At 40.6% G+C, this 15,312-nt stretch overlaps 1 protein-coding gene across 1 annotated transcript in view; it reads left to right on the top strand.

Moving 5' to 3' along the window:
- ccser1 (coiled-coil serine-rich protein 1) overlaps positions 1-15,312 on the top strand; it is a 191,849-nt gene that overhangs the window by 103,127 nt on the left and 73,410 nt on the right. The window lies entirely within an intron of this gene.

A 15,312-nucleotide genomic window follows, 5' to 3' on the forward strand; every position in this document is an offset into this window, starting at 1 on the left:
AAATGTGCTTTATCTCAGAACGCCTGAGTCATTAAGATTGCAAATCACTAAGTGAAACTCTATTACAATAACAAAAATCTTCATTGCCTTCCTCCCCTATGCTCTTACTTTGTTGTCCTATCTGTGGCAATGTATTTTATGCTGAGCCGCAGCTGCCATCCCCCACCCTTCCTCCATTCGTTTCTTTCCCATCTCTTTAAGAGCATCTGTTCACATTGAGCTAAAGCTCTAATCCATCTTACTCATTCTAAAGATGTTGTACTGCAGTGACATTCATATTATAGTCCACTACCTGCTCTTCCCCTCCTTCCTCCAATTCCTGCAGTGCTGAGAGAGGGTGCTGTGCTGCTTCCTACCTCGGCCCTCGGTTGACATGGCCTCTTTGCCTTCACTTGGGGCTGACAGTATGGGAACGCAGCAGACTTAATGGATGACTGTCTAAAAATGGCTGCCTGTAACGGAAACAGGAGCAGAGTTTTGGGGTCTGTTTCTTTGTTTCCTTCCTTTAAAACACTTTTTTTTCATATTCTGGAAAACTTCTTTTATACCTCTAATCCTACTGCTTTTTAAGTTGGAGAGAAACATTGTTAAAGAGGGAAAGCTGTGTCATTGTTAGCGAGTGGGTGCACAATACCAACACGAACACACACGCGCACATGCACACAGATAATGTTTGACTTTACTCATACAATGTCAAGTGCAAATTAACAGAACATAACAGAAATAAAACTTTCTCTCTGTGGATTTTCGTGAACGTACTGCAGAACACCAAGTCACTTTTTCTGCAACAATGTTTTATTTTAGTAAAAGTAGCAATAATACAGGCAGCACGGTGGTGCAGTGGTTAGCATTGTAGCCTCAGTGCAAGAGGGTACCTGGTTTGGGGTGGTTGGTTCGAACCTAAGGGTGGGGAGCCCTTCTGTGTGGAGTTTGCATGTTCTCCCCGTGTCAGTGTGGGTTTTCTCCAGGTACTCCAGCTTCCTCCCACAGTCCAAAGATATGCAGGTTAATTGGTGACTCTAAATTGCCCGTAGGTGTGAATGTGAGTGTGATTGGTTGTCTGTCTCTATGTGTCAGCCCTGTGATAGTCTGCTGACCTGTCCAGGGTGTTCCCCACCTCTCAAAAAATCTTGTAACAGCAGCTGACAGATGAGTGTGGTGGTGTAAAAAGTACAATATTTGCCTCTGGATTGTACTGGAGTAAAAGTATAAAGTAGCATAAAATAGAAATAGTCAAGCAAGTACAAGTACCTTAAAAGTACTGGAGTAAATGTACTTACTCTCCACCGCTGGTAATTGCCTTCACAGAGCATATAATTTATATTCTTTCACTTGGATAGAGGAGATTAAGACAATAAGTTACTTTATCAACCAATATATGCACATCAGATGAGTGGATGTGTTGTGCCTGTTACAATCTTGGCAAATCACATTGGCACCTTTATTTCCCTTCAGAAAAGTGCTCTTTCTATCACAGCGTACTCAGTCTCACAATAGAGTAGAGATTTCTAAGGAAAGTCCCGTAATGTAACTATAAAATAAACTAACAGTTATGATTCTGCCCATTCACATTATGTCATTTATTAGGTCTGTTACCACTAAAGAAACTAAGCTTCACGTTCTACATTTGCCAGACCTTTTTTGGAGACAGAGAAATTGAACAGTGGTCTAGAGTGTGTGGTTTCTGACAGCAAACAAGAGAGTTTTATTGCCTTCAGATTTTCTGAACGGAGCTACATGAACTTCTCTTGTCCAGTTCATCTCGACAGTGTCACTGCCTCCAAAAACCTGTTTTTATTCCACATTGGTGCAGCCTGTGTAGAATATCAAACTGCAGCAGATCAGCATCCTGGTGCAGGCGGAAGATCTGATTAAGGTATTCACAGTGGATCTGGTGTGTGTGCATTTATGCTTTAACATAGTGCGCCACTGAGGTTCTTTGGCTCTTTATTTGTACATTTGATTAAACAAAAGAGAAATGCATAAGCGGGATGAAAAAAGCCCTGAGGGCTTTTAGAAGGACCACACCGAACATTGAACTTAGAGATAGCTATGTGAGCCCCCGGTTTGCAAACAGATTTTTTCAGTGTCTAAAAATAAAATAAAATAAAATAAAATACAGGTTTCCAAACAACTAGAGATGAATAAAATAACAAAAACAAAAACCTAAATTAGAGACTGCATGTGTAACACATACCTGCCATGCTCAGATGACAATAAAGGGAGTTAATTAGCTGAATTAAAAGGTGTTGCTGAAGGTTGCTAATAAGAACCAGATGCTAATCTTAACTCTACCTCACTGAAATTATTAATAATTCCGGGCATTTTTAGGCAATTCTGAGCAACGAGCAGAAGAATTGGAAGACATTTAGGAATTTAGCAACACAATATGCCTTTTGCATCAGCTGAGGCTTGAACTCACAACCTCTGAGACTAAGAATCAATTTCTATCTCACTGAGCTAATTAGTCAGTGACAATTCATGTGTAGCTTCACAAATTGACTAAGCCAGACGTGCAGGTTTAGCAGCCGTCCATGCATGGAAAACCAGATTTGAAACCACTGTAAAAAATTCAGTTATCGAAACAAAAATCTGAAAATACACATATTGCATCTAGACAGCGTAGAGATGTTGGTAATTTGTTTGTAACAATGATTGATTTGCTCCATAAGTGAAACTGATGTTTAAAATTGCCATTTTTACATTGGCTCCAATTGTTCACATTAGAGCAAAATTCAAAATGCTGTCAAAAATTCAGTTTTTGAGATAAAATTCTGAAATTTGCCACACATCATCTACCATGACTCTAGAATTTTGTCATTTTTTTCATGAACATTGAAGATTTATTTAGCAAGAATTTGCATGTATATGTTTACAGTAGCGTTTACAGTCAAACATTTTGATGCACTGTAGGCTCAATTTTTGATAAATCAAAAATCTGAGAAACGTAGTTTTTGAAGGACAGTCTGAAGATGCTCTGTAGCAAGTTTGGTGTCAATTGAGCAAAAATTGTGGGAGGAGATAGGTTTAAGAAGTTTTACAGTTTTTGAAAAAAACAGAGTGATGAACTTCATAATTTTTAATAGGTTTAAGCATACAAAAGTTTCTTCAGTATTGGGGCTACAGTTTGATGAAAGTTGTGAAGTTCTAGCATGTATGGTTGATTTGTTATGAATTTTTCAGTTTTGAATTTTAGACGCTTGCTGTAGCGCCACCATCAGGACTATTGGCTTGAGTTTATAGCTGAGGATATCTGGTATGAGACTGGACCTTTGTGCAAAGTTTGGTGAGTTTTCACCCATGGGAAGTATGATTTCCTCGAAAGAAGAAAGAAGAAGAATACCTAGGATTACAATAGTGTCCTGGCAGCTTAGCTGCTGCTGAAACAGACAAGGTTAACATGCTTATGTCTTTTACAAAGTTCTGTGTGGGCCTTGACTCCCTCAACTACAGTCTTAAAAGCAGCACAGATCTAGATGCACTTTGCACAGTGCACTATTGACCAGGTCCACACAGGTGGGCTATAGATGGTGAATCTTGACAGCGAAATTGCAATGCAGCACTGGTTAGTGACGCCCCTCGCTTTGACTATGTTTCTCCTGCGGTGCAAGACGAGTCACCGTTACAGGTGCAGAAAAACGCCTCACTGTGCCTCGGAAAAAAAAAAGCCACTTTCCTGACTGCGTCTGCATGAAATTACAGTTTTGAATCATATGATAACTGTCATCATTCTTGTTTTATCAGGTTTTTCCCTTTCCTATGTTTAATTTTCCTCTCTGTGTTTCTCTTTCTGTCACTTTCGCACACATACACACACACACACACACACACACACACACACACAGCCTTAGATATTTGTGCGCTGTGCTCCATTTGCCATCACTGACTAATGCATTTCTCATAATGTAGCCTGAAAAGGCCTCACATAATTGTATATTTGTCAGTACTGGAGGCTAAAGCAAGCCAAGGTGTGGGTTTCTGCAGAATGTGTTAAAGTGCAAATTTGTATGCGTGCCCATGTGTTTGTCATTGCCTGTGTGTATGCACTATGCAAGTGTGTGTGTGTGTGTGTGTGCTTGTTTTGTGAAGCAGCCATTAGTCCTGGCCTTGGACAGCAAAGTCAATAAAAATGCTGTTGAAGGTGTCAAAGTAACTTCAGTCAAATAGGTTGCATTTATACCTCAGACATTATAATTCACTCAATATTCTGTTCGTCTGTGTGTTTTTATGTGTTGTCATGCCTCACATGGCATAATGTGCACATTAGTATGGTGAGGCCCCCTTAGAGCATGTATTTAGTCAAGCTGGTTTGTTTTATTTAATAACTCTTCGCCAGAAACAAAAGGACGGTGTTTATAAAGTTGTTTGATACCATCAGTTCTGGTGATTTTTTTTCTGACATTCTGATTAATTTCAATTAATTTAATTAAAACTAATTTCAGACAATCACCTTGATTTGGCCCACCAGGAGGCTCGCCACAAAGATGCTCTTTCTTTGCTCCTACAGTACAGTATACACGAGGAGAGGTTTAATCTTTGAAGATTCACTCAATTATATCACCTCTCTGAGGTGAAGTGGTTTGATTAATTTGCAGGTAATCATTTGAATTCAAGTAGAGCCACTAAGTGTCTCATCTACTCTGCAGGTGGAAAACAGCATGATATTAGCATACCAGATATATGGTACTGGTCCATTCAGAAGGAGAAGGGCAATTCCCATAAATCCTGAACAACTCATCACTGTCTCAGAGTGTTGGAGGTATCGTTGTATCCTCAAACTCCTTTAATGCACAGTTTCTGGTCAGGACCAAATAACCTTATCTTCCCAACACAGTGTGTCCAACTTTAAGAGTCTGGCCAGTGCCCAACCGTATGGCATTGCTATCTATTATAAAACCAGTTCCCAGCTATAGAGTCCTCCATATGCTCAGGCCCCTTGAGTAGATGGGCTCTTAATTAGAGGAGCAGCTGGCTGCCCGCTAGCAAGCTAGGCTAGCAGCACAGGTGACTTAACTCAGCAGTAGCTACAGCATGTGCGGCCTGATTTTAGCCTCCCCCCCTCCCCTTCCATGTGTGCCTGCCTGTGTGTATTACACAAGGAGAGAGCAAGAGAGAGACACTGAGTGTGTGTCGGTGTGTGTTTGTGAGCGTGTAGGAGATGCTGCGGCGTGGAGCAGGCCTATATAGGTTAGCTACCCCAGTGCATCGAGGACAGTCGGCTAGCAACAGAAAGTGTGTCTACAAGTGGGGCAGCTATTTCTACTGCTTCTGCCACTTCATGAGGTCGACCATCTCACTCATCCGCTCTCCCTCTACCTCACTCTCCTTCTTTTCTGGAACGTCCTCCTACTTTCCCTCACTCGGTTGTCCTCCTCCTTCTCTTCTACCTGCTTTTGTTCGCTGATCCCTGAAAGTGCAGAACTTAGCTTTCAGAAGTTCCTCTCCTCTCCTCACCGAGGTTTCCAGGCCTCCAGGAATCCATCAGGGATTCTTCTGCCCTCGTTTCCCCACTGTCGGACAGTCTGTCCTAGGGACCGCTCCTGGCTCTCCATACAACTTTAAGCCAACTTGCCTCAAAGTTCCTCTTTAATTCAACTTTAACCGGGCTGTCTCATGTGTTGCTGAGTTCTAAAAAGGTCCAGAAAAGTAAAAGTTATGTGGATTGCTTGGAGTGCATGCTTCACTTCTCTCTGACAAGGCACACCTTGTTTGCAGATGATTGTTTGTATAAATCTTGAGTTTGAATTAAATGACAGCTGAGATGCTCATCTTGTTAGTCCTCACAGCTGTAGTTAGTAAATGGAAATTGACTGTGTTCTGAAAGCTATCATGAATAATGGACCACTTTGCATTCATAAGGCACCTATATTCTCCATTCCTCAGTCATCTGTTTTCTTGATATCTGCGTAGTTAAACCAATTTAAGACACAGTATACTGAAAAAACTGAAAAACACCCAGTCTACAAAATGTCAATTCATTGACTTTGACCTTCTGCAGCTCTAAATTAAGCCAAACCTGGTTTTCATTTTTGGTACGAGGGCAAATTCCAGGAGAATTAGTGAGAATGCTGAAGTAGTGAATGCATGATGAAGCTTTCTAAATGGGATCCACAACCTTATTTAAAAAATTGAATCCTCAAATGAAAGTAAAGGGTCCATCACTGGTCTCCACATAGTACACACTGAAATTTATTTTGTAGTAGTTTTGACCCTGTTAAGGTCACATATCTTACATGTTTAGATGCAGTGTGTGCACAACAGGCTCTACATCAGGAGTGTGAGACTTATTTTAGTTCATGGTCCACAGACAGCCCAATTTGATCTCAAGTAGGCCAGACGAGTAGAAACATCTTCAAATATTCCCCCTTCTGTTTGTGTAAAGAAGTACAAGGACTTTCTGAATGCGTTCATCCATTTACAAAACAGATGATGAACAGCCTGAGATGTCTTCAGAAAAATAAGTTCAACTTCAACAATATGTCTCAGTGTTTCCGCATGCAGTCAGTCTACTGCTCGCTGACATGTGCATTGTTCCATACGTTTCCACTCCTGTGTCACAATGTTGGCATCACCAAAACAAATGAAAGTGGAAGCCATTGAGAAAGCTGGATCAGTTATCCCTTTTCATACGAACCATTTAAAAATAAGAACTTTTGGCAATGCTATAGGAATAGGGTTCCACCAATTCTGTCTTACAATAGAAGTCTGATACAGATTTTTTTTGTACTGACGCTGCTGATGGACAATATTTTAAGTATGCATTGCTATTTCAGAGAACTATGTTCTGGTCAAGGTGGAAAAGCCTCTAAAGCAGCGTTTTACATGAAGACCAGTGGTTTTCAAACCCTTTATGCCCAAGACACACTAAAAGTACATCTGCATTTATATCTGTGCACAACAGCTTCTATAACATGTGTTAACACTCTTATCAAGACACAAGACAATAAAACACAGATAAAATATAACAGGTAGCTTTTTCTACTCTCTTTTGTTTCGTTGGAAGGTCGTCTTCACTGGTACTTTGTTGTAATTTGCTCGGTACAATAAAGCAATCCACTATCCCGCTCACGGCTTTCTCCTTTTAATTGTCCCCATCCCTCACACTGGCTGCCAATCAGAGCTTTTGATGTGTCACACAGTCATAGATCCCACATGCAAATGGTGACAAATAGGTTCCCGGTGAAGGTTTTTTATATTAGATTATTATTATAATTTTGTGGTTATCTCAAAAGCCCATGGTACACATGGACTGGTGCTGCTGCACATCTTTTGAGAAACACTAAAGTAGGCAACTCACTGTTAAACCTGCCTCTGAAACCTGGCACCTCTTTTCCTTCACAAGTGCAGTAATATTTGGTGCCATTCAGTGGATGGACCCTTTCAGGGGCCTGTGAGATGTATGTTTGACACCCCTGCTCTCCCATATTCACATGGGACTCTGGGACCTTATAAAGAGTGCTGCTTAGGAAGATCCACATATCCACCCGGAGCTGGCAAGTGGCAGTGTAGTGAGAGAGCCTAACACAAATTGAAAATTGTGGCCCAACATCCATTTTTCAGTTGTGCACTTACAGATTTCTCCTCTTTCTGTCAGTGTGCCAATGTAGAGATGGCAGCTAAGGTGAAAGGGAAACTGAGAAAGAGTAAGACAGAGAGGAAATAAAGAGGGGGGTTAGAGAGAAGAAGCGAGAATCTATTTTATGTCCCGCAGAGACTCTTAAGAGCTGGAGGTATGGTGGCTGCTTGAAAGTTTTTTAGAGGGGATTGAATCGATTGAGATTGCTTTCTTTCAGCAAGCTAATTTCATGGGCATTCTTAAAAGGAACATTTTATGGGGGGAATCAAAAGCTCTTGATGGTTAGCTCACTCTTGTTCCCTTTCTCACTCTGTCTTTCTCACTCTCTGTCGTTTTCTATTCTCCCCAGATTTGTGCAACTTTACTTTTTTTGCCTCCCTTTTTTCCCTCACTCTTTTTCTCCTGGCTTCACACACTCCCCTCTCTTCATCCCCTCTCTTTCTTTCGCAGCTTCTGAAAAGAATGAGAGGAGCGGAGGGATAGTTGAGGATCGTTTATTGTCTGTTTGCGGGCTATTACATTTGAATGGAGAAACATTTAAGTAGATCATGCAGATTCTTTCGTCTTTGTCTCACATTCTGCTTTTCTCCCCTCTCTGTTTCAAAAGGAGTGTACTGTACAGAGGTACAGAGGGACTTTTGTAGGTGTAGAGGAATCATGTCTTTGGGCCAGTTATGCCATTTTATACAAAGAATGAAAAAAGGAAAAACATCAGACTTGTCTCGTCGTTTCTGATGACTTGTCCATATAACTTGAGACCTGATGAGCCATCATTATAAAACATAAAAAATGCAGAGAAGTTAGGGTTAGTACGTGATTTAATGTTAATATAGATATTTTGCAGATCATGCATCAGATTGTTTGACATATTAAGTTGCTGCTACTATTTGCATAGGAAGTATAAAGTATGACTAACTTTTTTTATGGGTTATGCCTTGCTTTGCCACCAGCCCCTGTTCTTAAGCTCAGATTTATCATATTTCTATGATTTCAGAGACTGCTAACAGCTGTGGCAGATAAATTCTTAGATATAATTAGATACTATGCAAGAAGGCCAAAAACAACTGACAGCTAATGCCAAGGCAGGGCAGTAAAAATAGAGAATGAATAATCAAATATGTCCCTGTGTGGCCCTATAAAAAGCTGGGATGAGAATATCTGGGCAAAGGACATGTTTACTCTGCTGACATCAAATCCCAGAGCAGGACAATCCTTTATAGTTGTCTAGAAAAAAAAGCACACAGAGGTTTCCGTATACTTTAAAATGGCCTCTGCTGAAAAGAAAAGAAAAGAAAAGAAAAGAAAAGAAAAGAGCTGTTAATTTTTTTACCTCAGAGAAGACACTTTGTACTTTGGATCTTTGGACATTTGTTCTTGCAATTGGATCTTTCCGGTTTGGTTTTCTGGTTAGGACATCAGCGTATATGTCTTTACCTGGCCAGCAGACTTTATCTGTTCTTCATCCATGTGGTCTTTTATCTTGGAACTGAAGTGCGACATTAAGGGATATAGCAAGTGTTATACAGTCTATCATAGGGCTGGGCTAGTAATCAGATTTTCATTTGAATTATGATTTTAACCTCCAACGATGAAGAAAATAATTTTGAGATAAACGGATAATTGTGCTGCATTCAGTTTAGTGAATGAGTTCTCATTTTGTGTTGTGTTACAAAGCCAGCTCATCCCTTTCCTTTACAGCAGTGGACTCAGCATTGCCAACTGGGTGACTTTCTAGCTCGAGTTGGTCACTTTTTAGACCCTCTCAGTGACTTTATTTTTAAAAAGTGACTACCAACTTATCAGACCATCAGGGAAAGAGCAAGAAATACATTAATATATATTATATTGTAGTCAAGTGGCAAAATCTGGAGCTGAGAAATGAAGCCAACGCGAAAGTGCCAAAAACTGCAGTTCCTTGAACGGCCACCTGGGGCTGGCTCCAGAAGTGAGACAATCCCCATCAACCATGTTAAAATGCCCAACTTGAAAACAGAAATAAACATGTTTACAGCCTGGTACAAAAAAACTGTTGTGGTCTCTATAGTTAATTTTTCCCTTAGTGACAACTGAACAGGGGGCGAAATTTCATATAACTCAACTGTTTGATTTTATTAAGAACTAAAGTTACGCATATTTAAGGGCAGGCTGCTTGAGTGACAGGCTGTCAGATCCGCTCTTTGTTCATCCACAGCTCCAGCCTTTTGCCCAAATATGGTCACTTCTGGCTCCAAAAAGAACAAGATGGTGACAGCTGAACTTGATACTTCAAAATGGCAGTCCAGAGTCTCCCTATTTCTGTGTGTATATTTATACATTATAGATTATTAAGTTTAGTTTAATTATTCAAATAATTGTTATCTCAAAACTGACCAAAAATAATCGGGATTATGATTTTTGTCAATCAAGCAGCCCTAGTATGTCATATTATAATAGTAAGTACCTGCAAAGTCTTTATTTGCATATCGTCATATCCACAACTTTCAACACCTGTCAGTAACTGTCAGTAAACATCACCTTGATAGTACTGTGACACATGAACTGAGGTCAGGAAGAGGTTTTTCAGGTTTTAAATTTGGAAGAACTGTATAATGCAAATGAAAGAGCAGATAATCTGAGGAGTTAGGAGAGTGCTCCCATTCAGTTGCAGTAATGTCACTTGCTGCATCATGCTACTTTTCAGCTGTGTGGAAATGATTGTCCCAATACTTGTACAAACCAAAGCAGAACAGTCATTGATTCTTTCTCTTTGCCTTTGTTCTGGATGTTTTTGCCCGGGGTTATTGATCCAAAGGGTCATGGGAAAAAGAAGGTTTTGGTCTGGCTTGCCTTTACTTATGTCCAGCTATTATTGCAGTTTACGTTGGTGACACAGATGATGTTCAGCAGACCCCCTGTTGGCAGAACACTCCTAATGGGCTCCGCTGGTTGGTCTGCACGAACCTTCCTAGGGCTGGGGAACCCTGAATCAATATGTATGATGACATAGATCATATGAACCTGCGTCATCAGTGCTCTCCACGTCTGTGCCAATTTAAGCAGGAGGATGGAGGGTCCAGTGCTGATTGCAACTATGTAGGTCTCCAACTCCTATTCCTGTAAACTAGATCATTTTGTACAGCCATAGTCCTTACTGAGTAATGGTGCTGCTAAGGATAGAAATAAGAAAGAAAGATAGAGAGAAAGAGGAGGAGATGGGGGCTGAGCACGAGAGAGGCAGTTTTCTGCCCTACTTAGAGTTTTTATAAATTTTTCTTTTTGTCTGTCAGTCTTCTTGTCCTTCCATCTCTCGTCCCTTTCTTCTATAAATTTTATGATTTCCCTAATCCTTCTTTTCTTCCTCTCCCTTCCTCCCTCCATAAAAATGCCCTTGATTTTCCTTTCTTTCTCTCTGCACATATTCTCTTTGCTCTGATCTCTCTCCATCTTCATAATGCTCCTCCTTTCTCTGTCCCCAGCCTTACCACCTTTTCTGTCTTCATCTCCCCTCCTTCCTCTGCCATATCCTTCTTGCTTTTAGTCTGCACATCTTCTCAAACATTTGCTTCCTTTCCCTATCCTTCTCCTCTCCTTCCATCGTCTGACTCTTGCGCATGTTTCTCATCCATTCCTTGATATCCTTCTGCTGCGCCTTCCTACATTCTCATCTCTATGGTTGGCCTTTCACCTGTATACCTCTCTGCTCACATTTCCACCCTCCCTCCTCTCCCTTCTCTCCTTTATTACCGTTACTCTTTCGCCCTGCCTTGCCCCGCCCTGTCACTGCTCATCCTCCATTACAGTTTCTCTACAACTCTTGTTAACCCTCTCCTCTCCTCTCCTTCCTTTCTGACTGCAACTTTTATTATTACTCTCACTGAGTAGTTGGTGTTTGTGTGGTGACTGATATTTCCACACAGTTTTCACATTACAGTGAGAGCTTTTTGCTGGTGCATTCACTTGCTCACATTGTATGATTTGAAAGAGGAATTATAGATAATTATTGTGGCTACATAATCACTTCCTGCTTGCCAAACAAGAGAGGTCAGTCTGAACTGATACACTTACTGTTATTTAAAAGGATTATTATTTGTTCCATTGGATGTTGAGTGTGTTTAATCCTGTTTATGTGCTGATCCACTTCAATTTGTGTTCGTTATTTAAGTTCAATGTAAGAGTTAAAGCTAATGCCAGCTAGTCTCTGTGAGTGTCTGGTTCTCACAGAGGAGTTGTGATAGTAGATGTGGAGGAGATGGTCATTTAAGTGTGATGGCTCCTGATTGTAAAATGGGGTTACAAGATCAAAGGTGGACAGGTCCTGAAGGGGCTCCTTATCGTTGCGCTGGTGTTGGCCTGCACTCCACAGGGGTTTTAAGACACTGCTGGACATGGATAGATAGATAGATAGATAGATAGATAGATAGATAGATAGATAGATGGGCAAATAATGTAAAGGCTGTGTCTAGGGGAATAGGGTATTTTATTGCAGTTTTATGTCACCATCAATTTTTACTGTTCAAGACCTCTTTCCGTCTGCCTGCTAGAATTAGTGCTAAATGTGTGTGCTTGTGTGTGTGTGCGAGAAATTTAACTTAATGTTTTAATATAAGTGGTAGAGAAGCAATGTGGTAATGGAACGTTGGACAGCATTAAATAGTTTCTTTGGATCAGCAGGTATCTGTGGTCATAAGGTATACTGGAAGGTTGAACAGCATTTTAATAGTTCAACTAAATACGAGTAGGTGTACACTCACCTGCACATTACTTTTTAACACATTCTTTATATTCCTCATTCAAAATCCTTTACAAACTGCATTGGAAATATTAGATGGTTACACCATGGCTGTTATTGACTCTTTTTTTGGTTCAGATTAGCCAACATACATGTCAAATAATGAGCTTTACAGATGCTGGCAGGCAGATTCTGTTATCTGGGGATAGAGCCAGGCTAGTATAGTTCCCCTGTTTCCAACCTTTGTACTAAGCTGAGATAAGCTAACTGGCTACTGGCTGTAGGTACGCAGTTAGTGACAAGTGTGGCATACAAGACGCTGATTTAACAGCATCATTATTACTCAGGTGTGCCTGGGGATGGTCACAATAAAAGGCCACTCTTAAATGTCTAGTTTTATCACACAACACAATGCCACAGATGTCACAAGTTTTGAGGGAGCATGCCATTGGCATGCTGACTGCATATTGCCCATGAATTGAATGTTCATTTGACTACCATAAACCGTCTCTAATGTTGTGTCCATAAATTTGGCAGTACATTCAACTGGTCTAGTGAGCTGGCTCAGGACCTTCACATTCAGCCCTTTTCACCTTCAAGATCATGCAATTGTGCAAACCAAGCTGCAACCTCCAGGGCTGAAAAATGAAGTCATTGTGAAGGTCCAAAACATGCCGTTCCTCCAATGGGTGCTTGAGGCTGGCTCTAGAAGCAGTTAAATCCACATAGACACCCAGGTGAAAATGGCCAGCTTTACAGCAGAAATTAAAATGTTGACAGCCTGGTACAAAAGATGTTTTGTTCTCTATAGCTAATTTCCCCTTCATAACAGCTGCACAGGGGTGAATTTTTATATAACTCACCAAATTACATTTTATAAAGGCTTAAAGTCAGGCATATCTAAGGGTGGGCTGCTTTGAAAGACAGGCTGACTGACAAAAGTGTTTTAGGCTTCTCAGTAAGATCCTTCTCTCACTCCTCCACAGCTCCAGCATCTTGCCCAAATATGGTCACTTCCAGCTCCAAAAAAACAAGATGGCTACAGCCAAAATGCCATTATTGAGGCTTCATAACAGCAGTCCACAAACCAATGGGGTGACATCACAGTAGCTACATCCATTATTTTTAGTCTATGGTGCAAACCAGCTGTTGAGGTGGCTGGTGTCAGATGATCTTCCAGGTGAAGACGCTGGATCTGGAGGTCCTGAGCTGGTGTGTTCACACATGGTGTTTGGTTGTGAGGCTGGTTGGATGTACTGCCAAATTCTTCAAAATAATATTGGAGCTCGCTTATGGTATTGAAATGAACATTAAGTTTACAGGCAACAGCTCTCGTGGACATTTCTGCAGTCAGCAAACCAATAGCACACTCATGAAACTTGAAGCATCTGTGGCACTGAGCTGTGTGATCAACCGCACATTTTAAAGTGGTCTTTTAATGTGACCATCCCAAAGCACAACTGTGTAGTAATGATGCTGTTAAATCAGCATCTTGATATGCCTGGTATATGTTGGCAAAGTCCTCACTAACAAAAAGTTGTGTTGTATCACAAAAGTGTTTATATTTTTGTTCAGTGTAACTTTCGCCAAGGGAGAATATCGTATGTCAGAAATATTCCTTTAACTTCATTTTGTTGCTATGATGCAGCCACACCACGTTGTACTTCTTCTATATTACTATACACTTTACCTTTTATCTTGATAATAGTTATACTTTAAATAATAAAACTAATGTTTAAAACCAGGCACCAAGACCACTCATTGCCAGCTCACTTAAGGCCTGTTTGCAGTCAAAAGTATTGTTAACACAGGATTATGTAACATTGTTACCATGACATGGCATCCAAACATTAAGCTTGCAAGATTAACAATATGGTGTGCTTATATGTCCACTTAAAGCTAAGCTCCTGTGCAGACGCTACATATTGAGGCTAAAGGAAAATTAATACTGCTGGCCTATTAATAAGCAGTCAGCAAAATGCAGACATCATATAGGAGTCCTCGAAATTAATAACTATCACAGTAGCAGGGTAATGGATTATCATTTAAATGCAAGTTTATAGACGAGCTGGGTTTTCTCTGGTATCTTAAACGAGGATGTCGTGTTTGCTAATTGTATTTCTTCATGCGGTTTGTTTCACTGTTGCGGAATTCAAAATAATTAGTAACAGGAATAGAGCATTGCCAGCTGGGACAACATTAATACGGATAGAAAATACCATGGAAATACTGTTATTTGGGCATTGTGCATACATGTTTGCACAGTTGCCTAAAAACGGTGTCCTTGTCTCATGGCTTCTAAGCACATTGTTGTGGAATTGGTATAACGTTTCTAGTTTTTGGCAAGCAAATCGCTGTGTGGGAACATGAAGAACACCCCTGTGTGGGAACATGAAGAACAAACCACCAGTATTTATAAACCCTGTACTTTGCTGCTGCGGTGTCACCCACTAGCTCTATTTTTTCTTCTGTTCATCAAAACTGGTGTCAATGACGCAAAGCACCTTACACTTTTCATCAGTATTACAGGAAGGAGGCAAGCCAGCGCACATTGCCAGCTCTTTGAATAGACAGCAGCAGACATGTGCTGTAGCTGTGAGTGAGCGAATGATTAAAAGAATGAATGAATGAACTAAGTAGGCACCTGAAAACTGTACTTATAACTGTAGCCATGTATCTACAGATGACAGAATGACCCAGCATTCAACTCTGTATGCTGCTTTCTATCAATGACAGTGTATATACATTTATTCACTTTGCACAGACCTGTTTGCAGTTATTTACACGTAATGGGAAATGACAGGCTGCCACTGATAAATACACATTTGAGGGCAGGTGGTGTCAAAGCTTGATTTATGATTGCTGTGAAATATACCAAACTATTGCTTTCTTTGTTGATCTAACAACAACCTTCTCTCTGTTTCCGCCCCCCCTTTTCTTTTTTTTTATTGGTTGCTCTTTGTGTCAACATGTCTTCTGTTTCCAGGGCATCAAGGCGCATGGGAGCGCCACTTTGTCGTCAAGGAGA

The sequence above is a fragment of the Epinephelus fuscoguttatus genome, linkage group LG6 (assembly GCF_011397635.1).
Source record: "Epinephelus fuscoguttatus linkage group LG6, E.fuscoguttatus.final_Chr_v1".
Classification (NCBI taxonomy): Eukaryota; Metazoa; Chordata; class Actinopteri; order Perciformes; family Serranidae; genus Epinephelus; species Epinephelus fuscoguttatus.